The sequence below is a fragment of the Cyanistes caeruleus genome, chromosome 4 (genome assembly GCF_971803275.1).
Source record: "Cyanistes caeruleus chromosome 4, bCyaCae1.hap1.1, whole genome shotgun sequence".
Classification (NCBI taxonomy): domain Eukaryota; kingdom Metazoa; phylum Chordata; class Aves; order Passeriformes; family Paridae; genus Cyanistes; species Cyanistes caeruleus.
Window position 1 is genome coordinate 51,346,171 of NC_141704.1, and position 27,908 is coordinate 51,374,078.

The 27,908-nt window shown below is 36.9% G+C and overlaps 2 long non-coding RNA genes across 10 annotated transcripts in view; both read right to left on the bottom strand.

The window, feature by feature from the left end:
- Positions 1-27,908, bottom strand: part of LOC147653637 (uncharacterized) — a 689,274-nt gene that overhangs the window by 585,411 nt on the left and 75,955 nt on the right. The window lies entirely within an intron of this gene.
- On the bottom strand, positions 859-27,755 carry LOC111932247 (uncharacterized). 9 transcript variants are annotated; one of them, XR_002866023.2, is made up of 9 exons: positions 22,948-27,755; positions 21,170-21,350; positions 20,309-20,430; positions 19,437-19,645; positions 18,461-18,540; positions 18,128-18,191; positions 16,881-16,937; positions 16,393-16,549; positions 13,036-13,111 (listed from the first exon to the last, which is right to left on the bottom strand). It is a non-coding gene; the product is annotated as an uncharacterized LOC111932247 (long non-coding RNA). The 9 variants fall into 9 exon arrangements; XR_015285563.1 differs by lacking the exons at positions 13,036-13,111; positions 20,309-20,430 and adding an exon at positions 859-2,625; XR_015285565.1 differs by lacking the exons at positions 13,036-13,111; positions 20,309-20,430 and adding an exon at positions 6,499-6,796.

Genomic DNA, 27,908 nt, shown 5'->3' on the forward strand with positions numbered 1-27,908 from the left:
TCTCCTGAGACAAGAATCAAAGATTATTTTCAGTTTAGGTGTTTACTTGGAATGTGTTCTATATTCTTTTCATAAATTTTAGTCTGAAAATGACATCTCTTCCCTTTAGAAAATGTCCTCACAGAGGTTTGTTTTATTATATTTAATGAAACAGAAAAAAAATGCTCTATGGGGCTTTATGAGAGAGTATCTTTATAGAGAATCAATCTGAGAACTTTCAGATTATTGAACGATTATTACTATTCTTTTAATAGTGTTACAAGCTGCCTGAAGGATTAAAAGTGTCCTGATGCAAAGTATTTGATTCAAGACACACAGTTAAAGTGCTGTAATCTGCATTTAGTAAGGCATGATGTTATTTGCCCATTTTATGCCAGTACAGTGCGACGTGGATAAACTCATTTTTATCACAGTGACCTGCTAATAATGTAGTAGCAGTAAATAGAAGGTCAGATTTTCTTCTTTAAGCTGTAGAGTTATGGACAGGCAGGAAAGATGACAGAAAATATGCATAAAACTAGGCAGATGGAAACTCATTATGGAATTTTTCAGTCAAAATATGATGTTTTGACCAAATTACATCATTTTGGAGAAATACAGCAGCTTTTCCTGTTTTGTTTTTTAATGGGAAGAAGGCTCAAGACAACTGATGAGTTCCCATTCAATTCATTAAATTCATATCCTTCACTTGTTATTAGCTGGTGCTTTTAATACAAAACTTTAACTTCACAGAAGGGGTGAGAATACTGTGTCCCTTACTCCACACAGGGCAAAGGCTCTGAGAATCCCTAGGAAAGAGAAGAAATTAGAAGGTGCAGAGGACATATGGAGGGAGCAGGTCAGATACTATCAGATCACCTGGAAACCGGGAGCAGGTGGTTATGGATTCATGAGCTGGACTGGGAGAGCAGCTCGGACCACTGCAGCTGAAACTGGTGATCGAGTCCTCAGAATGAGGCACTTTGAAGGGTTCTTAGAAGGAAAGAGGAGAAAGGGAGGGGATAAATGGGAAAAGGAACTGAGAAATGAAGGAATTCTCTTGTGTTCACAGTGGGCTTGGTTTAAGTGCCTTGTCCTTCCCACAAAGATCTGACAGATCCTAGGGTGATTCTGAATTGTATCCCTTATCCATGTGTTTTCCAGACCCTGTCCTCATTCTCCCAACTTTCATGAAAGTTCATGCACATCGGTGTCCAGCAATGACACTGAAAATAAACCATAATTTCAGTCAAAATGCAGTAATTTGAATCACAAATATGAAATCTGATTTGTATGGAAATGGAAAAACCTCAAAAAATATTTTTCTTTATGCCAAGAAAGGCTCCTGTTTCCACCTGTGTCATGAGACTAAAGACACGAATATAACTTTGAAAATACTATCCATAAGGTGAGATATAAGACCCACTGCTAGATGCAGGTGAAGTATTTTACTTTTGCCAGTTAGTTTTGAAATCTTAACTTTTTTGAGCAGAATTAAAATTTTTTCTATTTCTGCTCTAATGAAGTCACGGCAGTGAACTTCCTCAAGGTTCTCACTCGTAAGTTCTCTTAGCATTAGCAGAATACTCATCAGAGCAAGCTTCAGACATGTGGCACAGATTATCCTTCCTTTCCTCAGAGCTGGCACTTGACTTTGTGTGCATGTTGATAATTCTAAATAAACTGACTGCATTCGACATGGATGCATATAGCGCCTATGTACCAGGGAAGCTTGGAATGTTAAATATCACTTCAGGAAAACTGTATTTACACACATGCTGACAGTTCATTTCCAGGTAGGAGCTTCTCAGCTGATTTGTACACAGCAGCCTCAATCTCCAGTCTTCCCACTGTGAAATTTTAGACAGCTTGTCTGCTGAGCTCTTGCCAGACCTATTAATATTTATACATTCCATGCACATTTCAGTCAGAGCATGTAAGTTGCAGATCTCTCTGATTTAGAAGCTATTAAGATTCATGACCCCTTTAGCTATTTCATCTATGGTCTTAAAGCCTTTGCAATCAGCTTACACTTGAAGAAGAAAGGACAAATCATTACTGCTCAAATATTGTCTTGCATAGTGTCCATTTGTAGTCCATCAAAGAGTAGTTAAGAACTTCAGTGCATTCATTTATCTCAGAGACACAGGTTATTATAGGAGCCATTTTTTCCTTGGAAGAAGAGAGAATAGGAATGTTATTTATTCAGTTGCATTTAATTTTGGATTAATGGCCTTTTTAGCTGTGGCTGCTTCTCTGCATATGAAATTGATCTAATTCATTTTTTTGTTCTCACATCTTGTCATGCATTTGGGTACATTTTACAAGGGTACATTGATATTTTTGTCAAGGATATCCATGTAGAAAAAACAGTCTGCCTCCTGAAATGTAGTGATGACTCCACCAGAAGGAGTCAGTGTTCTCCCCTTCCTAAAGGTTTATATGTCTTAGAATAGTGCAGTGTTCCATCACAGACTTCTTCAGGATCCATGAGAAATCTCAGTTTTTTTCTAAATCCAAGTCAGTGTTTCTTCTGTAACAGTTCAAGAGTGATTTAGATCTCCACATCTCTCAATGAATGCAATGAATGATAGGAATTCAGCATCTCTAAAGATTTATCTCTGAAGCCTGTAAAGGAATACATCTCTGTAGAAGAAAGCAGTGATGATAAAAAAAAAATAAAATAAATGTTAGAAGTGTGAGAATACTCAGATTCTATAACAGAATTTGTAACTATGATCTTAAGAGCCTACTGAGAGCTTCCATTCTGTACACTTAGGACTGTGTAATACTCTTTCACATTGGGACATCAGTGATTATCATCATACAATCAGCATCACCATTGTGCTGCTTTCTTGGAAATAACAAAAGTTATACACTGGTGGATTTTGAAAACCCAATCACTTGTTTTTTTTAAATTTTAGGGAAAATTTTTGCCTGAAAAATTTAAAGAAAACAGTGAAATTGTACTGGTATTCTTACACAGAAATAAAAACAAATTATGATTTCCTTAAATGTTTCTCTCGATAAGTTTTTTTTATTTTGTCTTGTGTGGAGAAGCACATTATGATCAGAAAAATAATATCAGAACTTTGGGGTTTTTGTGTTTGTTTGTTTGTTTGTTTGTGGGGGGGGGTTTGGGTTTTTTTGTTGTTGTTTTTCTTTGTGAAAAATAGAGTAATGCTTGAAATTTTGAAACTGCATTAAAGCCTGTGGTTAGACATTCTCCTCCTGGGAACCTGAGTACATACATCATAAAAACTTGTTGAAATTTTCACTACTGACTTCAACAGGAAGAAGACATATAGCATTTTTAGCATATGCAGTCCATCATATATATTTTGCACCTTTTTTTTTTTTTGTTTTTTTACGTCTAGAAATACTCAATACAATCTTTAATTAAAAGAATTTATTCTCAGCTGCTGCCTTCTTACAGGAAGTCATAAAGTTTCTGTCAGCAATATTGTTTTCTGTGTGATAAAATGATGTGTTGGCAACAGTTTAAATCATAGTTTATCTAAAAGTTTAATTCCCAAGCAGTTTGTAAAAAGTTTAGCTATAACAATGTGTTCCTGATAACAGTAAGCAACTGTTGGCCTCCTAGTGTGAGACAGGCAAACATTTTGTGCAGATCTTACAGTGTGCAACCCCCTGACTTTAGAGCACATGCCCCATCAATATGCTTGCAGTTTTTCCCATCACTTCACTCTTCAAACAAAGATTCCAGTTGACAAAGTGTGGCTGAATTATGACTTGAGAAGATGACACATTTGAAATTCTATTATCAGCAGAGGGAAGATCAGGTTCTAAGTGGAGCTGTCCTAAAAACAGAATATGCATTTTGCTGGAAATTCTGAAACTGTGACATCATTTTTATCCTGCTTCAGAATGGACAGGTGAAAAATATGCCGTTTTTATCAGATGTCAAGGGTTAAAAGAAATATTTTTGGAATAAGAAGAATTTGAGTTAGAAATTTTGACCTGGGATCCTGGCTCATAAGCAAAAATCTGGCAAGGTCTGGAATATTCTAATTTTCTCATATTGAGAGGAAAAATATTTACTCTGAAAAATTATTATAAATGTACCTGTTGATTCAATAAATCTTGTGATAGACAGTACAAGAAGAGAAAACTGACAGACATACTTAAGCTTTCATAAATACAGGAGCAAGTGTGTACAGGCACACAGTGATGTTTGAAGAAAACTGGGAACACTGAAGTTGCTATGGGTGCCAGAACACTGTGTGGCTGCCAGAACTTATCTCTGATTGACCTGTTAAAGTAGTTTGTAAAGGAGCTGATTGCATGCCAGTATGACAAAGGGGAAAAAAAAGTAGTATTTTGTCAAATTCTCACTGAGTGTTCAAGAAATTATAAAGTCCTGGAAAATTAAAATTAAGGGTCTGGTGAGGATTGTACTGAGTTCAGTGATGGGGTAAGAGGTGACCTAATTTCTGAGACAGGACTGGAAACCAGTGGTGCCCAGTTCTTCACAGACACCCACTGCTTTCCTGGCAGCAGCTCAGAGCCTTGTACACCAAACCTGAGTATGCTTTCAACAGGCTTGTCTTAGTGGGTAACTTTTCATAATTGGTCCTTAAAATCTCAAGAGCCTGTGGACCCCCATTTCAAAAGTACTGAGTCTCATTCAAGAACTGGTATGCTCAAATGTTCCTAACTTTAATTTCTCTTCTGTGCACAGCTGTCCACTTCTTTGGATAGCAGCAAGGAAATCTTATGGCAAAAAAATAGTGTTCAAACAGCCACATCACTGAAACAGAATTCAGACCTGACAAGCCATCTGCTGCATTACAGTAACATGAGGAGTTTTTAAAAGTTTCGCTAATGAAGTAAAGGAAAATAAATCATTACCATATAGATCTTCTGAATAATATTTTTAATACATAACAAGCCGCATTTTCTGATGTCTTTAGTACAGATGTTGAATAAATACAAGTTTCCACTAACAGACAGATTTGATGCTTTTTTTGCCAATGAGAATTACATGTTCCTGGCAAGGTGAAAAATCCTTCTATTAGGACTGGGCTGGCACCCCAGTACTTCCAAGCCGTTGTGCAATGGGCAGTTGCAAGCTGTCGACTTTCCTATGATTATGAAGAAGACATGCTACTATTAGGAACAAATATAAATTTATAGTGCAAAATGGGACAACATAGCAGAACTCCTTTTAGAGCTCTAAAGGGCAAAAAATAAGAGCTTAATCATTGGAGAGCTGTGAAAGCTGTCCCTCCCCTTTGCACCTCCCTGCAGTGCAATGTATAATTCACACACAGCAAAAGCACAGTTGCAGCTGTGCACAGTGTGAAAAAAGCACAAAATCACTCAGTGAAGAGATCTGTAAGAATCTGATTCATGCTGTCTCTTTAAAATGCTGATTCCTCAGACCCTTCTTTCATTTTCTTTACCTTCTGCTATACCACTGACAACTTCTGACCCGCCTTCCATTGCAACCAAACATTCTCTTTGGTAGCAAACCTGAGTTGTGCTTTTCAAGGAGGTTTTGCAGTACATCATTAACTCTTTTGGTTTCTTGACATAGCAGGTCATCATTTTAATTATACAAAGTTGCTGCAAAGGTTGTCATAAATTAGCAGGTTTCATTTTAGGGTCTAAATAATCTCCAAGTATATTAGGAAGCACTACAGAAGAAGGTAGAAGAATGAAAATAATATATGCACACATTGTTATGCTATTGTCATTGAAAAACTCTTATTTCATGGTAATTCACATGGTAATTGAGCTAGGAAATGCTTGTAAGGATATGCAGCTAATATTCAACAAGTGGTAATAAGATGCATTTATGTTACTGCAGCACAAAGTGTGCAAATTCAATTCTCTGGATGTCTCAAGGACATACTCACTCTGTGAGACAAACATCTAAATATAGTTTTCCAAAAAGTGCCAATAGAGAGGTATTTCTTCTGCTAGACATATTAAAGACGAATTACATTTGGAACTGATCCATTTAGTTATAAAACTACCCCATATGCCTATTTTGTCTTTTAAGGCCCCCAAGCAGAAAACCCTATATATGATAAGCCATCTGGAGATGTGTTATTAGAAAATCATTACTGTAAGCTGTCCCTGATCCAGTTCACAGGTGTATAACTCAGTTAATTTCAGTGGCATTTTAAATAATGTCTGGTTGGATACTTGACTTGCTCTTCATAGTAGGAGCATTTGTCTTAATAACATGAGTATGGTGTTGCCATTTCTTTTAAGTCACAGTGATTTGGAAATTTGCATATTTGCATCATACACAAATAATTCATCCTTAAAGCTTTTCCATCCCCAAGTCTGTATTTCCTAGTATATACATTTATGTGAGCAAATTACTGAAGATGTTTGGTTTGTAATAACACAGGTAGCAGATACATTTAAATTATCTAACATGGTTTATGGTATACCTTGCACAAAGGAAAAAATGTGAAACTTTGTTTTTCTGATTTTCTTTTCCTGAAGAATTTATTGAAATATGTAAAGCAAATAAAGCCCAGTTAGCTTCTTCTGAATAGCCTTTTAAAAACATTTACATAAACAAAAGAAAATTAAGATGGTTTGGAATAGATATTGGTTAGGCAAAATTTACTCCATTCTTGATCTTCCCTGGGAAAGAGAGAGTTAAAAATAGTATTGCAAAGTCTTTTACTTGCAAAGATGAGTTAAGCCTCAATTCTACTTAAAAATATTTGAATACAAGAGAATAGGTCGGTGGCAGGGATTCAGCTGGCAGAGATCAGACTGACTCCAGTTAAATGATAATATTTTTCCTCCTTCAAGGTTTCCAAATGTGCCTCTGAAAGGGAAATGGAATGTGTTGCAGTTTTTGCTCCCATCAATTTTTCTGAGAAACTTCAAAAGAGGATTAAGTCCTGGACCTAACACAAAGGACACAGTCACTAGCTTCAGAGAGATTTTTAATGAGAAGTTCAAATTAAAAATGCACTTCTTTTTTTTTGTTTTTTTTTTTTCCCCAGCAATGGTTACCCATTGTTATAAACTGAAAATAAATATAGGAGAAATATAACCTGATATATATATATAAGGAACAGGGGGACAAATATGCTATTTGTATGTGTCATTACTCAATGGCAGAATCATCAGGGTCCTGTTTGAGTTCTAAATGGAAAAGTAATAAGAAAAATAGGATTATTTAAGTAATCAGAATTTCCCTCTAGATGACCTCCTGAATGAGGATACATTTAGATTAGATATTAGGAAGAAATTCCTTATTATGAAGGTGGTGAGGTACAGGGACAGGTCACACAGAGAAATTAGGGATGCCCCATTCCTGGTCAAGGCCAGGCTGGATGGGGCTTTGTGCAGCCTGGTCTAGTGAAAGATGTTCCCTCCCACGACAGGGGAATTTTAACTAGATTATCTTTAAGGTTCCTTCCAACCCAAACCACCCTTTGCTTAGGCTGAATATTTTTCATCAAAACTTTGTGCTGATGATCACTTCTGGGCAAATACCTCTTTGTGTTAGCAAGAAAATTCTAGTGCTTATGCAGTGCAGAATATTTACTGTTGAAATTATAAGGAGCTACTTTAATCAGATTATCATCCCCCTGATAAATTTAAAATTAGACATTAATTACACTGTCTTCTATTGTCCCCTCATTCTTTAGGTTTTCTTCTTTGCCTGAATGATGTTTTTATATGAGTGCATATATTTATTTATTAATTTATTTATTTATATATGTACAATATACATACACATATACAGTGTATTTCTTAAAAAATAAGTACTTACTGGAATATATATTGATTGAATAGTTATTGTACAAATTTAACTAGCTGCATGTTGTATATTTGATATACAAAAAGAAGGAAATTTGTCAAGCAGTTTATCAGGGACACAGTCATGTCTCTTCTTCCCTTCCCCCTTTTTAGCTCCTCCCTACACAAACACGAGGAGCAGAAAACCCAGCTGTAGTACCAATTCATGTCCCAGACTGTGCAGCTCAGAAAGTGTTTTGCTCATGGCTCCTAGCTCCATGTCTGGGGTTGCCTGTTCCTCTTCTATGTGACACAACATGACAGAAATTGAAGCCTGTATGATCCCACTTTAAAATTTCATGTAGATTTTTAATTAATTCAGTTAGCTTCATGAATAAGGTAACTAGATAATAAGCAACGTAAAGGTGACCTACCTGTGCAGCCAGAATGGAATTGCCCTTAAACATGTCCATCTGTATCTCTCAGAATGTGAGTTATACAGATAAGTTATTATAAATAAATAATCTGATATCCATGTTAATTATTATTATTTAATTATGGTGTCTTACTCCTTGCAGGCATATTTATGAGTTATTTTTTCTGTGTTGTTCCAGAGAACATTATTAATACACATCGAAGGACACAGTTTAACCATGAATACTAATGACCCATTCAAAGTAAAGTTATGCATGAAATTCTGTGAAGCAGTAGGTTTCACTCATTAATTCCACTTAGAGCACCACTATAGTTATGTTGTCATTAGTTAACAAATACTACATTGTTTATGGAAGCATTGCCCTTCCATACTCATTATAGCAATTTTTCATACATAAATATCATTCTCATATGTGTGATGTAGAAACCATGTATTATACTAAAAAGTCCCACCATTTGCAGTATATTTGGAGTTGCTTTATAGCATTTATGAGTTCAACACAATAAGAAATAAGGTATAATTTTCAGCAGCAGTAAGATAAAGTCCAGTCAATTTCTTCTAGAATGTAGAAGAAATTGGTGAAAAATTAATTAACTCTTTAATAAAAAAAATCATTAATTATATGTGCTTTACCCAATTTCTAACACAATTTTTTAAGCTACTTAAAAATTTGGAAGCAGTTGTCTCACAGGTGTTCTGGCTTGACTGTCAGAGCAGCTTACTTTTCTTGCTTGTAATCAAGAATCAAACCAAAACAATGTTTTCTAGATCCTTTCAGTGTGATACTTGACTTGGATCTATTCAAATGAATAAGTATGGGTAGTGAATGTAATTATGGACACCTCAAAGATATCCCACCTAGACTGCAGATGCTGCTGCAGGAAGGGAGCCCATGTTTCATAGGTCTCTGTGCACATCTCAGGCCATTCAGGGTGTTTAGAATGGTGCTAGATGTCTATGCTTATGTTCACAACCTTCCTTCTAAGCATCAGAAAGCTAAGTTAGTTGTCCAGATTTCCTGTGTGATTAAGCGAAAGACAGGAGCATTTCCAGAGTACAATTTTTTCTTTTCCTAAAGTGGAAGTCTAAGGTAAGCTGGATGCCCATCATTTATGTTTTACTGTAGTATGGTGTGGATTATCAATTTCCACTTAGACATGTCAGGCACACACTGTGACTGGAGATGCCCCAGACTTCACAGATGTGGCCTAGGAAAAAGCATGCCACTGAGAATGAGCAGGTGAGCCAGGATATCCTACAGAGACTTCTAAATTGTACCAAGCATCTGTGATTGCACAGATGAACTTTAAAATGGCATCCAGGATGAGATTCAGGCACCTTAATATTAATGCCCATATTGTCTTCATTAGAATTAGTTCTTTCAGCTCCAGCAGGCTCAGAGGTGATGCAGGGCATGATGTTTTGCCTGGATGTAGAAACGTAATGCCCTGCAGGACCCCTAAGAATATTTGATGCAACCTTGTACATGGACTTAGTAGAGACAGGCTCCTCTGAAATGACATTTGGAGTCCAGGTCTCACATCCCAGGGCATCCTAAATGGGTGAGTGAACCTACACCATTGACAATACAGACAGTGGTTTCAAGAGATGTTTACCCACAACATAAGTATCATGTCTCAAATGAACCTCCTTATGTTTAGAAAACTGAATCACCTTTTCATGAGATGAGGGGAGCGTTTACTGTATTAATTATCATGGGCCTCCAGAGACCATAATGGCAACTGAGACACCCTTTAAAAGTATATACAACTGCTCTGTAGTCACCTAAATTTAGATACATAGTCAAACAAGACATTGAAAATGGAAAAATAAACCAAATTCCAGATGTTAGAGATTAAAATATCATTTGAGGTGTTTTAAAATCATGTGTTAGTTCTTTCTCACTCCAGTCTCTCTACCAAACTTCAGTCTGGAGTGAAAACTTATGTTTGTGTGTGGCTACACACTGTGTCAACAACTCAACAAGTCACTGAAGAGACAAAGTGGTAGGGGCTTTCACTCACTTATGGATGACTTCTAAAACTTGTCAGTGTTGTCAAGCATTTGTTGGATGTTCTGCTTGAGTGATCTGACTTAAAATGAGTCCTGCATGTTTGGAAGGAGTCTGCTTTAATTCAGCTGACACTTAACTACTGTTCATTGATAGAAAGCACTAGAGTAGACAGGTGCACTCCTCTAGGAGTACTTTTCTTGAATTCATTAGTTTAGTGAGAAATCTCATAATTATTTTGAATCCTATTATGTTCTGATAGAGAGAAGTAGAGTTGCAATTGAATGGCTTAAATCCTGTTTATGCTCAAGTTTCCTGGCAAATTGAAAGTGCTTGAAATAGAGAAAGAAGTCATTACCAAAAAGGTAGTTTTAGCAGAAACCCTTAAATGATAAAAGCTGTATCTTTCCCTTTGATGTACATGTGAATCTTCCACTGAAGTCAACTGGAACAGCATTCATACCTTCAGGATCTGGATTTGTTCATAATCCTCTGAATTTTAAATTCTCATTCTATTACATCAAGGAAAGGAGAGAGGATTAGTTGGCAGTATCTGAGAGCTTTAATTTTTTTATGGGATTTGTACATCTAGTAGAAAACTAAATGAAAAATTGAGAATGCATTACTCATGAAGATGAGCATTTTATAATGTGTCTTTTACAAACCTTGATTTTTGCATCAAGAACCATTTCCCTGTCTTTATTACTAACCAGTAGGTAGGAAAAAAAGAGATTAGAATTTCCAACAAAGAGAGTAATTTTCTTTCGGATTGCATATACACAGATGAGGTTCACAAAATCCACATGTTCACGTTTTGCTGTTTGCCTTATGCAGAGGAGAGTCTATCTGTTCTGAATTGTAGTCTGCCTGAATTTTTCTTCTTTCATCACTTCTTTGATGGGCACCATGATAGTTTTACAATATTTTATTGTTTATTCATAACAGTTGGTTTGAATACAGGCTTTTCAGAATGTCAGATATGTAGATGATAATAGCATGCAACAGAAAAACTTATCATGATGCTGTTAGATCATTACCCCACAGAATTATCAGCAGTAATTTAAATGTGTTTCATCTCCCACAGACAATTCAAGTTTTCATTGCTAGTCAATTAATGTATTTTCCACTTATTTTAGGAGTCTATTTTTTCAAACACTTTTAATCATCGACATGTAAGGTCAGAATTCAAAATTTTTAGTTCCTAAATGTAAGTCTAAATGGATTGCAAGAGCATAGGATTTATTAAGTTACCCAGTTGCAGATTATTTGTGTATTTGTATAAAAGAAATAACAGGTAATAAGGAAAATGAAAGATTAAGCCCACAGACACTTCTGCAGTAATATGAAAAATGGTATTGGAGACAGCAGTGAAGACTAGACATCTTTGGTTGCTGCCTGATGGGTCACTGAAGGATTTTCTCAGACACAGCCTTTCAAAGGGTCAGTCCAAAATTTGTCACTGGAAATAAGGGGGCAAGGATATAATTGTGAGTATTTTGGGATATCAGGAGGATCTTGTGAGGCTGTGTAAACCTTGTTAAGAGGTGTTTAGGGGAAGCACCAGGGGTGTGGAAAGGAAAAGATGATCATGGAGGAGCAAACATGCGAGAGTGAAAGAGAAGTGGGAATAAAAAGAGCAAGACAGATAAAAGCTGGCCAGTGAGCTATTCTGTCTGAGCACAGAGCCTTACTACAGACTGTCATATTGTGCTTCCAAACTCTATTCTTACTTTTTTTCAGTGTAATTCAGTCTCCTCTATATGTGGTTGCTGCAGTCTAAGTGCCAGCAACAGGAGAAAAGGTCACAACACCAGTAGGTCTAGGTCCCAGCAGCCAGAGGGACCAGCAAGTACAAGGTTAGTTGGCAGCAACCAAAGACCTGTGGGTATTTGTCTTGTCCCAGTGATTTACACAAGAACACCTATATTCAAGAAGTTCATGTTAAAAGCTGTTCATTAGGGTATGCATCTGTAATCCACTAACTTTGAGCTGGACTCTCTCAAAAGCAGGAGGAGACATGCATCTGGAACCACTCAAGGTCTGAGTCAGCGATAGGCAAGGAGGCCTGAGGTCTGGGCATTGACATTAGGCATAAAAGAGAGAGCTCACACAAGACCTAAGGGAACTGTAACAGTGGGAGTGCCTGTGAGACGAGTATGAGTACCTACATAAGGCTGCAGAAGATCAAACTGGACAAGGTGCTGAGTGGAGGAAGGTCTGCACACAGGGAGAGGGGGCCCAGGGTTTGGGCATGGGTGTTACACAGAATTAGAGACTGTGCTGCTATTCAAGGGCATTATCCCTGTGGGTCTGAATCTGGAGAGTGAATTGAGGAGTTTTCCTGTGAATTCTCTCCTGAATTTGGATACTATGTGTGTGGGGCTGGTTTTCATTAGCAAACTTTAATCTTGATCAGCCAGAGGGCAGAAAGTGGATACGGCCCTCTCTGTATCTCTGTTTTCTGGGAATTTTCACAGTGGCACATATTCATGTTGTTAAAGACAACAGTCTGCATGGTCAGCTGCATTAGTTATGTGTGTACATTAGCATGTGTGTGCTCCAGCCTCTCTGAAATACCCACTGAGTGCTGCAACTGGCTGGACCTGGACATGGGCACAGCAGCAGCCTCTTTTGCTGGGATGGAGACCCTCAGGTGCTGAGACGTCCTGGCTGGATTGCAGTGACCAGGAGGAAATACCTTCCATAACCTGGAGACTGCTCCCTTCCCATCCTCATCATCTTCATCACCTGCTGTCAGTTCCACTTCGTATATCTCATTCAAGTTTATTGTATCTAGCTTTTAAAACACATAAATTTCTTTTACTGCTATGAATGGAATTAGAAAGCCTGATACAAATGAAACTGACAATTTCTGATTTTGCAAGGTTTATTTTTCACTTCAGAGTTTGGAGATCTTGATGGATGCCAGCCTTTTATCATGCCATCTGATAGAAAAATAAAGAATACAAAAAGAAAGCAAACAAAAGCAAGGATTTGACCTTTTGCAAAACAAAAACAACAACAACAACAACAACAACAACAAAATCTCTCTGAAAGTGGCAATAATTGCCATCTGTGAAAACTTAGAAAAGGCTAAAAATTCAAAAGAAAAAATTAAATTAATAATTTAATAGATTAAGCTACTAAAAACCCCAACCCCATCACTTTTTAAAATCTGAGTAGAGATCTTTTTTCTTAAAAAATGCATTTGTTTGAGAGGAAAGGATCTAACCCAATTAAATCCCAAATAATAAAAGATAAACCTTTGCAGAATTTAATAGTTCTGATTTGAAGATATTGAAAGAAAATTCTACTCATGTAAGCATAATTTTTTTTGCTTATACTGATATTTTGCTTTTTCTCTAAGCATCTGCTGCCAGCAGACATCAAAGATGGAGTACAGATTTAGATGGATGTATCTTCTGTTCTTACATTAAAAAATTTATTTCTCTTCTTGCCACTCTTGAGTTAAACAGCTATGGAGGTCCTGTTAAAATTATGATGTCAAGCTGTTTGGATTGAAATTAAAACATAATACCATTGGTACCAGAACGGTTCTTCCTTACCATGCTTGTTCTTAAAATGTTTTTTGAACTATTTACATAATCTTACAGAGCTTGTTCAAGTTCAGCAAAAAAAAAATTCCAGCGTAAGCTACTAGGCATTGTAGGGTCAGGTCCAGATCCAATGAGGCATTTAAATTCCTAGCATCTACTTAGTTCTTCAATTGCCCATTTAAACAGCTAGGAACCTAGACAATAAATTATCAACTGGATCTGAGACTGTTCTGCACTGTGATGCAAACTCATCCTCAATAAAGGCCAAAATCATTTTGTCATGAAACTGTGGCTAATTAGGATGCTACCAGTTGTCTAGACAGTCACAGCTGCCCTGAAACCACTCTTGGAAACAATTAAAATTGATGGCCTTCAGCCTTTTGATGATCTTTGCATCAAGGGAGTATCAGCTGTTACAGTCCTCTCGACTCTGTAGACTCTCGTCACAAAAGACTCTTAATAAAAGCCAAGGAGCTGTCTTTATTAGTTTCTCAATGTTATTAGCAATGTGTTTCACATTACTGATTTTGAATGCACTAAGTAGCAATGCTTTTTCCTTTTTTCATCTCCCAGCACCATTGCATTTGAATTCTCTACATGACAATGATATGAAAGCCAAGGAGCTCTCAGTGTAGACTGATCCTACTGCATCATACCCTGAATTATTCACAACTTGCCTGTGGAGTGTGTGAATACATGTGAATTCACAGGCAATAATCCACTATTGCTCCTAGGCCAGATTAATCTAAGCTTCCATAAAAGCTGAAAAGAAATGGTTGGGCAGAAAGAAAGGGGAAGAAAATTTAACCTTAGCTCATACAGCTTTAGCAAAGTGTCCACTCATATACTGGCAGCAATGTCAAAAAAAGCAGTGCACAGTGTTCAAATTTCAAAATTTCTTGCAACTTTCCACTGAGCCATTTGTGTTGTTACAAGACAAATATTTTCTCTTTTATCCTTTTTTTATGCAAGTCAAATTGCTGCTGAACTTTGTGCTGGAGGATTGAGGATGGGGTGTGAGAACTGGATGGAGAAAAAAGGGCTGCAGCACAGCCCAGCAGGCCCCTGTCACCACTTCCCAGTACTTGTCATCAAGAATAGTGAGCCAGATTTAGCAAGATGATAAGCACAGGCCAGACTGCCCTTTACACAATATTTACCCTACATAAATTCAGTGCCACTGATTAGATTTATGCCTATGGAAATCAAGTACTCAGTTTGCCCTTTGAGAGCTTTCTGTTTCTCCTAGCCTCAGGGCACCTTATTGAACAACCTCCAGGCACCTTCAGAAATGCTCTTGCCATCATGTCACTTCCACAGCTGTTAGGAAGTCAAAAAGAAGCCTGCTGGGTATGATTTTTGTACACACCTTGAAACAACGTACATTGAACTTGGTCAAAAAATCATTTGAGTGACTTGGAAAATGTCTGTGAGTATCAGATGCCATCAGATTTCCCAGATAATATTCATTGCTGAAATAAGATTGCAACAAGTACTTTGATCCTTTGAAAGCCACCTGACAACTTTTCTTTAATATGATGTTTCTTATCTGTCTAAGATGTGGCATGCATTGCTGTTATAAACAAATTATAACAATTTCAGCTCTATTTCCAACAGTTGAAGCACATGCTTATTGATTTTTCCCTCTCTTATTTCAGGTGTCTCAATGGCTTATCTCCTTGTCTGTCTTTGCCACAGTCAGAGCAACTTCTAAGCCAAGTACTATCCAAGTTCTGCTCAAAATAATTAGAAGTTAGCTTTGAATCCTAAAAACTTGCTTATTGAGGTCTGATGATCAGTCTGCATGCATCCAATGTGAAATTATACCTCTGGAAAAGGTGGTGCTACTGTTCAAAAATTGATTACTTAGCTAGATAAATTTATGATTCTTCCAGAAAAAGCATTAATCACCAAGACACACTAAAAACAGTGAATTTGAAGACAATGGCAAAAGTTTATGTCTGAGTATAGAGAGGCCTGGCTAAAAAAATTATTTCTTTTCCATAAGGTTGAAGAGCAGATATGAATGTCATTTCAGATAAGATCGATCACAATTCAGGAGCTTATGGTCATGGATAGTAGGCTGTGCATTAGCATCACAAAAAGGCTTCCTTGCTACTCTGAGGATGCAGCTGTGTCTTGCTGCAAAGAGTAGGTGATTTACTATCTTTTTAAAATAAAAACATAACCTCCGCAGGCAAAACCAGGCACAAGAGATGGTTCTGTTCCCATCTGACAGAAAGGAGTAATGCTCACAGCAAAGCATGTTTCTAACAGTGCGTTAACAAGTGAACTGCAGCAGTTCATGATACTGCTTAATAAACAGGGGAAGTTTACAGAACTTTCTGATGGGGAATTTCTGTAAATACTATGGAGAACTTTAGTCAGTGAGTATTAATTTGTTTTAAGTGGGAAAGAGGTTACAGGATGAGGCTACTAATTACCAAATAACCTAAAGAGTTTAACAACTTCAAGTTACAGGTTATTCATTACCATCTATTTGATTGCAGTCTGTAAAGAACTATTTTTATAATATAAAACCAGTAACAGACTGTTCTTACATGTAGTCAGCTGTTAAGTAATCAGAAAATTTTCTTTACAGTACAGTTGTTAGCTTTTCCCTTTTACTATAAAAAAATAAAAAAAAAAATAAAAAATGGTGTACTTACAAATGGATCCAAAAGTGACATTACACCTTTGTGGTGTTTGGAATGCTTAGTGTCAGTGTTTTATAAGATGATTGCTTTGTGTTTGCTTTTTTTTTTTCCTTACTCTTTTGTCAAAGGACAATTTGATGGGTTAGGCTTTATATATCCTCTTCTCCTTCTAAAAAGAAACAGGAAACATAGCATTTAGTTGAGAAAGAGACTAAAATGAAAGCATTTTGTGGCAGATGGGATTTTTATGAGCTGTTTGTCACTATATACCAGTCTTGTTAAGGAGAAATCGTTTTCTGCTTCATTACACTAAGATAGCTCTGTTTAGGGTTCCACTCAGCTGTGAAATTACTTTAAAACTTCTATAAGGAATAGAGATGGGATTTTTTTATAAAAAAAAAAGATTGCTAACACAGTATAAGGATAAGAAATAAAATGGTCAAACACACTGTTTTTTTAGTAGCAGAAGGGAATGTAGAAATGTTGCACTGCATACTTACACTTAATCTGCTGGTTTACGATAAAAGGAGGCTCCAGAGTACTATTATTTTCTACATCTAAAAAGGGCAACATTCACATTAGTCTACATAAAAAGACTGACAAGATATTAGGGGAAAAATTAAAACTAAATTGGATTCTTTATGCTGCTTTTGAGGCAAATAAAGTACAAATAAAAGAATTAGATGGACACAGATATAAGTATGAAAATACTGGGCCAGATCCTCATTTGCCATCCATCCATGGACCCTGGCAGGACTGTGCGGTTCTTATGCTTTTCTCAAGCGTAAGCTCTGAATCCTTAGACCTTGCATCTTGCCCTGAGCAATTTTACATACAATTTAATATACTCCCCATAACCTCTTTCTGCAGTAATTCTTCACTTTTACTATGTTTCTGTCCCATTCTTCCATGTCATTCCCCTTTTTCTCTTTTTTAATGCCACATCAAGCCTTTATTCTATGATATGAACTTTATATAATCTGCAATAAAACCCTTTAATTCTGCTTTTATGCTTTTATGTAAAGTTCACCAAGAAAGAGACTTGTCACAAGGTAAAGCTGGTTTGCAAGGAGTGGTTGACCCATCTACAGCCGGGGTCGAAAACCACCAAAAAAGTTCCTCTTTGTCCTGCCCTGCTTGTACTGGTGTGAACTCAAAACTTTGGTGTATGTTCATGTAGAAAAGGTTGATCCCTGTCAGCCCCTCAGTCTCTATTTATGTTTTAAAAGTTAGTAAATCCACGTGTCTGACCCTAACTCCACAGTCCTCAGGTCAGCTTCAGGGAATGGTCTATTCTTTTAGCAGCTGGAAGCTTTCCCTTAACCTTCAAGGTCATTGTCAAGCTCTCCCCTTCTAATACTGCACAGGCTGTGTGGAAAGACACATTTTCTGACTTTCTTATTCTTTCTACAAATGGGCAAGAAAGAAAGGAGTTTACACCTGCTGTAAGAATGTTGTACACCACCATCTTCTGGGAATGACTGCACCTGGAGAAGTCAAAATGATCTGTTTCATCACTGTCAGTCACTCCCAATCTCCAACTGAGATTTTCACCAATGTTGTATTTCCCTTGGGACTCCTCAGCAGAATTTCTAAAATTTTGGATTCTACATCTAATTTGTCATATTCCACAGAAAATTTCCTTAATGTTGGTAAATCTCAACAGGACATCCATATATGAGGTAATCACACCAGACTCTATTATAACTAATGGATAAAATATGCACTTAATGCTATAGTTGTCTACCTTTGAGTTACAAGTTTTTTGGATGAGCTGAAATATGGTCAACACTCAGGCAGAGTAAGTCCTTCTGAAAAAGAAGGCAGTAGCTGATTAATATTGATGAGCAGGTTTCCTATTATATACATATATATAAAGTTTTATAAAGAATAAAATAAGTGTTTAGTCTGGACAAGAAGATTTAAACTGGGATAACTTTTTCTTAAGAAATTTTTTTGTCAAAAGCCAAGGTACATATTGTCTTTATGCATATGTATTTACAGAAGTGACACGAATAGGAATTCAAGTCTAATCTTTTGTGGGGCCTTGCTTTCAGATTTACTTGTATATGCTTCTTACCAGTTTTTTTTAAAAAATTCTCCTGATCATGTTTGCCATGGAGAGCCAATTACTTGAAAGTGTGCTAATTAGATGTTCACCTGCACAAAGAAATTCACTGGTCAACACTCTTGAAGGAAAGATCATATGGAATAGCTTTAGATATACCTTGACTAGTGAGAAAAACAGGCATTTAGATCTTTTTTTTTGCACAAGAACCGTTCATTATACAATGTACAATGTAAGCAGAACTTGTGTAAGCAGAAATATATCTTTTTATCAAAGGTCCATTTCCCTATTAAATAAATAAATAAATAAATAAATAAATAAATAAAAGCAACATAGCAGACTTTAGAAGGAGACTCTGAGACTACCTTTTTATTTTTACAAAGTAATAAAATTTCTTGATGTCATACCATTGATTACTGAGATGGAACACCAGACAAATGCTCTAGATTACTCTTATTTTGGGGGACTTTTCTGTATTGGTGTTATCTTCGTAGAAAAATGTTGTGCTTGTTTGAGCAACTCCTCATGTATTTGGGGGTCAGTTGTGGATGGGAAATGCTTACTGGTACAGTTACACTTAAAAGTACTGTAATTTTCTCCCAGTATGTGAGAATAAAACTATGTTACTGAGCATAGGTTTTTCTGTCCAAGTGAGATAAAATTAGAAAAGGCAAAATAAGTAGTACAAAAGGATAAAAAAACTTATTTTTAACTGCTTCTTGAGCTATTGAAATCAAAATAGATCCTACCTTAGACACATTTAACAGTCTGAAATTAGAGTCTTAACTGATGGGAAAAGACATAACTCTGTGACAGCCACAGGCAGTTTATCTAAACTGAGGATTTGTTTTACAATACTTTTCTCAAATTATGTGTCTAAGCTATTAACATGACTAACAAGGCAGTCAAAATCTGTCCTTTGGCCACCAATTATGACCTGATGTGTAGCATGCTAACTGAAGTCATATTTCAAACTGAACATACTTACCAGCTGTAAAAAGTCTTGAGAATCCAGTTAAGGAAACTTCAAATGACTAAACTCACAATTTGAAAGAAGCAGTTGGTTTGCTTGCCTACAGAGAATTTGAAGGCAGATTTTATTATGAAAAAGCTCAAGTCCTCCAGGCTTAGTGACAGCTGAATTCTACAGTATGCTCCATTTGGCAGTAACTCTTAGAAGAGATATGGCTCCTTTTCCTGTTAAAGATAGATGTTACATCTTCAGTATTACTGGTGCTGATTATAAAAGCTCCCGTCATAAAAATGAAGAACTAGATAGTTACTCTGAGGTGGCTCAACTAGATAGGTTTTTATAATCTTGCTATACTTCAGAATGTCAGGCATTTCTTTATTCCAAAAAATGTAGAAGGATAAAACTCACAAGAAAGGAAATTAGAATTAGAGGAACCAACTAAACTTTTGAGCAAATCTATTTTCTTTGCTGCCCTGTGTCAGTTCATCTGTTTCTCTGCCTCTTTCTTTATGCTCCAAATTTCTCAATGCCTTTCTGCAGTGTCTAGTGGGCATAACTGGGTTTGTTTGTTGTGTTGGTTTTGTGGTTTTTCCCCTGCAAACTGATGGATTTTTGACTTGGGATGTTACAGCTGTAGATTTTTTAGGTTAAAAATAAAAATATTCTCTTTAAATACCATAGGTCATTTATTCCCCTTATTCAGACAGTTTCCTAGGGCTGGAAGTGCTGGAAGTCTTCCACAAGGGCAGCACCATTCATGTATGGGTCACAGAGAGACCTAAGCATACATTTGTTTGGAATTGATAACTTCTGGAAAGACATATGCGTTTCCATATTTTTTTTTATTACCTTTTAGAACATAATTCCACAAAGAGAATATAAATTACCAGTTAGAAGACCTTGATTGTTAACTAAGCTCTGTTAGCAGGTGCAGCTGTTCACATCGAGACAATCTTCAACGAAGATTTTGTTTAAGTCTTGACCCTTAAACTTGGGAGCAAGGCCCACTCTGTTAAATGACATACAAATATTGCTCAGAGAGCAGTTATAAGAAAAGACTGAAGTGCCTAAATGATTTTGAAGTGCAAAGGACTTCTGGACCCAGAAGTCTTCTTATTTGCCATTCTATAATCTCTTCAGTGAACACAAACATGATTTTTTAATCTGAAACTTCCTCACATTCTTTCTGTAGTTGTCCCCCATTACCTTAGGCAAGCTGCAGGGTGCCTTAGCTTCAGAGTTGTATAAATGAAGTCTGGCAATGACTACAGCCCATGAAAAACCTGATCTAATAGGGATCCACTAAGGTCCAGTTCATCAGAAGTAATACCCTTGGCAGGGGCCTTGAAGCTTGGGGAAAAGCAAGGACCTATTCAGACTCAAAGTGACACAACTCATTTTTCTCAAATATAGTACTCTGGTGCCATTCCAGTGACCTGGGATAATCCACCTCTCCTCTAGCCACATCCTGAGACATCATGGCTACATCAAATCCCAAGTCATCCCTGCCTTGTGCATATCTTGTACACCACAGGCAGTGTTATCTCACTAGACAAGGCTCTAAGGAACATGGTTTAGTGGTGAACTTTAGACAAGGAATGTTTAGTGGTGAACTTGTCAGTGTTACATTTACAGTTGGACTTGATGATCTCCATGGTCTTTTGCAACATAAATGATCCTAACCTTCTATGATTTTATGAGCTGAACACCTACATTTGGACAACCAAATCCTGCCCTAAATTACCAACCTTGCTGTTGAAATACTTTCCTTCATTCATTCCTTATTCTTTTTTTTAATATCTTGGATAAATTTTCAGTTAGGAGATGGCATATTTTCTAAATTCACCAGGATCATACAATTCTGCAGGAAGCCTCTGAAACTCTGGGGTCAGCTTCTGATCAGACACCAATATGCTCAGACATCATCTGCTATAAAGGATTTAGAGGAGAGAAAGAAGAGACAACACAGAAAATGTTTTTACACAAAATGTAAACAAAAATGCACAAAGAGGTACTTATTTAAGGAGGTAACAGCCTTCTATTGTAAGAGATAGGTGGGCAAAAGAGTGAGATTTCTCAAATTTTTTGAGAAAGGATGAATAGTTATGTAAACTGAATTCGAAGTAAAGCAAATGTAGTATTTCTCTATACACTGAAAGCTTCAGCTCTCAATTCACGCTGCGGATAAGCAGCTTGGAACACAAATGTACAGCCCATAAGTATATTTCTGTGAGTAGGTGAAAATGGGTGAAATACATAGCATTTACTCTAGGATACTGAAAACCTGTTGTTTCTATTGTCTCTGCAGGCCTTACTCTTTGCTGTCTTGCTCTGGCTGGACTGCAATGGCAACTTTGCTGTTTACCTTTTCTTTTTCTCTCCTAGGCATGGACATCCCAGAGCCACTTATGGCAGCTTGCTTTTCTCAGGCACAAGCCAGGGACTACTGCTTTCTTCTGCATGCCAGATAAAGAAGCTGAGACTCAAGTATGTGTTGCAGAAAAGAAAATATTTTTGAGCATGGATAGTAAAGGGATTTAGACTAAAATAATTGACTCTTCTTCAAGCATAAGCGGTAAGTGGTGGGGATTAGTGTTCCATTTTTTTTTTCCTTTTTGATAAGTCTCCTGTTGTCAATGTGTTTCTTATTTAATTATTACCACAGACAGTAAATCATTTCCTTGTTTCCAAATTATGACAGCTTTAGCCGCTTTTAGAATAAGAGCTGTTGTAGTGTGAAAGAAAATCCAAACAAATGTATGCTTCAAAATGATTATTTCACCCTAGAGACTTAATTTATACAAAATAGATTACCAGAATACAGTGAAATTCCCATTAAAACATAAGTCATCAATTTTCTGTTGAGTGAAGTGTAACTTAAATTATGAGGATTTAATTATAGTAATGATTATACTGTTGGGGTTGAAAGGTGATTCATGTTCCGAGCTTGATTTTTTGTGCTTCCTTTTCTGTATTTCTCATTAGCTTTGTTCTATATGTTCCCAAAAATCTTTCTCATATAAGAGTAACTGAGTCACTTCATAACCATGACTTTGTTTTCCCAGAAGCTGGTTGAATTTTGAAGGTAATCAAATAAGATGTTTTTGAAACACAGAACATGCCTCCGGTTGGTGCAATAGCTCACACTTGGCACCTAGGGATCTGCAGGGATTGCTCCACAATGGTTTAGCAAGCAAGAGTGCCATTTGGAAATCACTGAATACTTTCAGATTCCCTGCCACAGGAGCATGCTGCCTCCAGCTCCCTTCTTCCCTCCAGCCGATTCTTGTCTGGAGACTGACGGGCAGCTTCACTGCTGTTTCTCAGTAAAAATATTACATTTTAGCACATTTGTCCCCTCATCCTATTGCTTAGCTCCTTTATTTCTCCTTCTCTGGCTTTGCCCTCTGCCTGGAGGGAGGCCAGCTACCAGCACTCTGTTGTGCCGAATGTGTGCCAGCAGCCCGCCCTGCAAAATGCGCGCACCTGCGGAAGCCTCGCATCCGCTGCCTTGGCCTCACCTTACCCGGCCAGGGGAAGAAAGGAGCAGGGTCACAGCTCAGCCTGTGAGGGAATGATCTGGCAATCCCCTGAGAAAGTAGCAATTTGCAGCTGGGGAGGGAGGAATGGCAAGTCCAAAGCGGAGTCAGCCCGGTGTGTCTGCTGGCATGGGATCACAGGGTGATGGATTGGCCTTTCAGGCGGGGCACCCAAGGAAACAAGGCCTCAGGAGGCCTCTTGTGCAGCCCCCCGCTCAAAGCAGCTTCCCTCACAAGATGATGTTCAATGGTTTGTTCATCCTCACAGCTAAACGACAGAAAATCATCTAGAAGCTTCCCTTTAAATTTACAGCCTTTATAAATTGCTGACAACATACCTGTCTGGGCCTAGTTTTTCATCACCTCTGCGTATACAAATATTTAGTCTTGTACTTTCAAGGAGCACAAGGCAAAAGGAAAGCTTAATTCTGATTTTGCATTAATGTTATGATTTTCCCATTTTAAACTGATTTGCCCAGGCTTCCTAGAAAAGATATGTGTCTCTGTAACAATATTTATCTTTCAGCTGATCTTTAGTAACTTTACTACTCCGTTATTTTCAGAATTCAAATATTTTTAGGATGCTGTGTTTTAGGGGAATAAAGGTGGCTTTTAAACTCCTACATATTTGGATTATCATCCATGCCATATAACAAGTGAAGTTAGAAGGACATCTTTCAGTTCAAAATTGTCTTCTGCTTAGGCAAGGAGATCAAATTGACCTATGCAGGATCCCAGTTTTAGCACAATAATTTAAATCAGTATTCATATACTGAAAATCATATGAAAACCTTTTCCATCACACAAGGCTCAAAATTTTTACTTTGAGTGTCAGATATTTTAATTGTTGAGATATTTTATAAAACTTCTTTTGAATATTAAAATCTACAGTTCCCAGAATATTCCTGACTTAAAGTTAATAGAAATAATAAATCTTTCTTGGTAGGATTTTGCTGATTTTTTTGATCATGACACAACTACAAAAAAATCCAAACCAAATTTAGTCATTTTTAGTGCTGCCTAATTAAAATTTAAGAACAAACCAAAAAAAACCCCACAAGCACATGAAAATAGTATCTCTGACATCCTTAGGGTATAACCTCACAAAAAACAAAAAAAACCCAAACAAACAAAAAAACCCAAACAACAAAAAACCCAGAGAGACATATAATTATTAATGTTTTAATAGTGCTTTAGCTTTTTTAACATCTTGGCTCCAAAATTAACAGCTTGTACTGTAGAAATGGGGCCATACATTGAAAATATGAGATTTTTCTAGATAAATCTGAACATGATTTTTGTTGAAGCTGATTTTTTTGTGTTACTCTACTGTGAAACCAACTGTGAAGTTTCCAAAAGTATTAAGCATAGCTGTTAATATTCAGATAAACCTGCTGCATTAAAAAGCTACTGTTAAACCAGAAAAAAGATTTCCTCTGACTTGCAAGTAAAATTAAATTCAATAGAATCAAAATCTAGTAAATCTTCCTGATCAGCAAGTGCAAGTCTGCTTTATACAAAAAAATTTGATTTTTCACAGTCATTTTCTAAAGCCAATATATATATTGGCTACACAGCTACAGTCAGTGTTTACCAGTCTGAGCATTTAAATGTGCAGAATTTATGTGTCTATACGGAGACACCAGGTGCATAAATACTACATCTACATATGAACCATAACAATGATAAAAGACATAATAATGAAAGAAAAGGCAGATGTTTTATACAGGAAAAAAAAAGAAAAGTCACTTCACCTTTTAATTCCAAGAGGCAAATCTAGTGGAAAATGTAATTAGTGCACTTGCTTCCAGAAGATGGATTTACAATCATATTTTAAAATATTGCTCTCCTTATTTTAAAGAATATACTTTGATTCTTAGTTTGAATGCTTTTTTGTCTTCAAGACTGTCTGTCTTCTGGAGAACTTACACCACTAAGCAAGTGAAGTCTGACTAATCTTATACTGGGAAGCTCTATAGAGAACATTTAAAAAAGTAAATTAATCTTTCTAAAAATGGACCTGCACACTGAGTGGACTGGGTGGACAGATAGAACAAATTCCTCTCACATCTCACTCTCTTATAGTTCCTAGGACTTAGCCTGCAATTTTCTTATTTATTCATCATCTGCTTCCAAACCATAAGATTTTCTTCTCTGTTCCTACAGCCTTCATGCCACATATGAATCATGAAATCAGAGAATTGCTTGGGTTGGAAGGGTCCTTAAAGTTCATCAAGTTTCAACTTCTACCATGGGCAAGCACAACTTCCACAAGACCAGGTTTCTCTAAGCCCTGTCCAACCTGGCCTTGAGCACTGCCAGGGATGGGACATCCACAGCATCTCTGGGAAATCTCTTCTTGTGTCTCACCACCCTCACAGTAAATAATTTCTTTCTAATCTAAACATAATTATTTCAGTTTAAATGTCTTTCCTGTCACTACATGTCCTTGTAGAGAGTCCCTGTCCAGCTCTTTTGTCCCTCGACCGTTTGATCATGTCCATTTTGATGCAGTTCAGAACACAATTGACTCATGTCCAGCTTCTCCTCCACCAGCTCCCCCAAGTCTTTCTCAGCAAGGCTGCTCTGATCTGTTCATCCCCAGCCTGTGCCGATACCAGGGTTTGCCCCATCCAGGTGCAGCACCTTGCACTTGGCCTTGTTAAACCTCATGAGATTCCCATGGGCCCACTGCTCAAGCCTGTCCAGGTGCCTCTGGATGGCATCCCATCCTTCAGGTGTGTCAACTGCACCACTCAGCTCGGTGTCATCTGCAAACTAGATGAGGGTGCACTGGATCCCTTCATCCCTGTCATTAATAAAGGCATTAAAGAACCGTAGTCCCAACACAGACCCCCGAGGGACACCACATATTGTGGATGCCCATCAGAACTCTGAACTTTTGACCATTACCCCCTGTATGTGGCTGTCCAACCAATTTATTTTCTATCTAAGAGTCCCAAGTGACTAAGCAACAAGCTGCCATGGAATGTAGCAGATGAATAATTTCACCATCAGCAATTTCCCTGCAGCTCTCAAGAATCTGTAACCAGATCCCAGTGACTGATTATTGCACACAGTATCAGGACGTTCATAAAGCTTCTTCCACTGGGGTTTCCACCAGTTTCTTAGATTCAACTCATAAAGACAGGTTCCAGTTTGGGAACCTTGCTACTCACCTCACCAGTGCTAATAATTTACTCCAATTTTTCTGTTAAATCAACTTTTTTCAAATGATCCCTATATTACCTCTTGGTCTCACAAAACCTTAGGAGGTTTCTTTTTCCTCAACTGGTACCTTTCTGGAAACCTCATGTTTAGCTAAAGACAATATAATTTCAAGTAATCCCTATAATGCCTTTTCAACTTTTCAATTTCCAACTGTAATCCTCAATTTTTTTCACTAAATACTTTTGTGATCTTTCTCTTGTGCTTTCATTCTTACAAGACTGTTGTATGTGTTGACTGTGCTCATACAAGGTAAATAATCTATTTACTTTCTCATAGTTACATCTCATGTTCATGTACCCATAGCTACATATAGGACTGTTGTGTTTCTTCCTTTGGTCTTTTGCAGCTTGCTATTCCAAGAAGCAATCTTTGTCTCTAATATCTTCTTCATGACACAACATAACTTTTAAGCAATCTGCATTGCATACTTTTGGAATGCCCAATTTGTACAGACAGCAGCTAAATCTGAATTATTAAGTGTATGTTTATAAAGACCATATACTGACCATATCTTGAGTGAAAAAATTCCCTCTATTCTAAGCAATTGAGCCCATTCCTACCTACACTATTCAATTCATGCTGTCTGTTAGTGCCCTATTAGCATTAAATGTTCATCGCAGCTGTGTTCTCAAAGACCTTAATGCTTTCCTTGAAACCAATTTATTCTGTTAATGTTTTTCTAGCTTTTCAGAGATCCTTTCAATCATTAATGAAATTTTTCTTTTTTTTCATGAGTTAAAATCTTTTTATGTCCAGTGTGATGCTCATAATATTCTAGCCATTGTAATCAATTTTCTTAGAGCTAAATATGGTTTTGAATCTGAAGTGATTATGTTTATTTGGAGTAGAAATTAATGATATATAGAATATTTTTTTCTTTAACTAAAAATAAAATTTAACACAGTTTTAAGACAAACAAGACTCATGCTGTATATATTACATTCTCTGGTGATTATATTAAATATTATCTGGGTATGATTCAGCAGTCTTATCTGTCTTCTAGGATGAAACTCAAGAGCTTAAATCATGAGTCAATGAAACAATTCAGCTCAACTGGAGTTCTGCCTTTTAAAACTACCCGTCATATACTGTTTAGATTATATACTGATTGTTTAATCTCTTCACAAATATCCTTCAGTGGCTAGATAGATTGTACTGAAACTCAAAATTTTACCAAATAATTCAGAAATGTAGTGTTACAGCTGTGGTGAACCACATTTCTTATTCTGTCATCCCATTTGTCTTAGATGGGGCAAGATACCATTCTGTGGCTCTATATGGGTTTGCTTTTCTTAGCTTTTGTTTTTGTGATTAGCATGCAATTGTAGCACGAAGCATCCTAACAAGGTTGTCTTTCTAGCAGAAACTGAAATATAGAAAACTGCGGAGGCAAGCATTGGTAAAAATTAGCCTAGTATAGCACGAACACTCTTAAATGTACAAATAAAAAAACCAAAAACATTCAATTCCTTTAGCTGCCATAGGTAGACAAAAAGACTGTTAACATGGTAAGAAGTGCTTAGTTTGTTAAAAGCAGACCAGAGAGGTTTGTTTCATAAAAAAAGAAAAGGAGGGTTCTGAGAGAACCCTACAGATGGTGTGAGTTCCCTGTTAGGGAAGAGAGAAATTATAGGAATGGTAGAATGAAACCCATATAAGATCATGAGACATAAAAATTCAATCAGGAATAAATATAGTCTTGTGACAAAAAGACTTC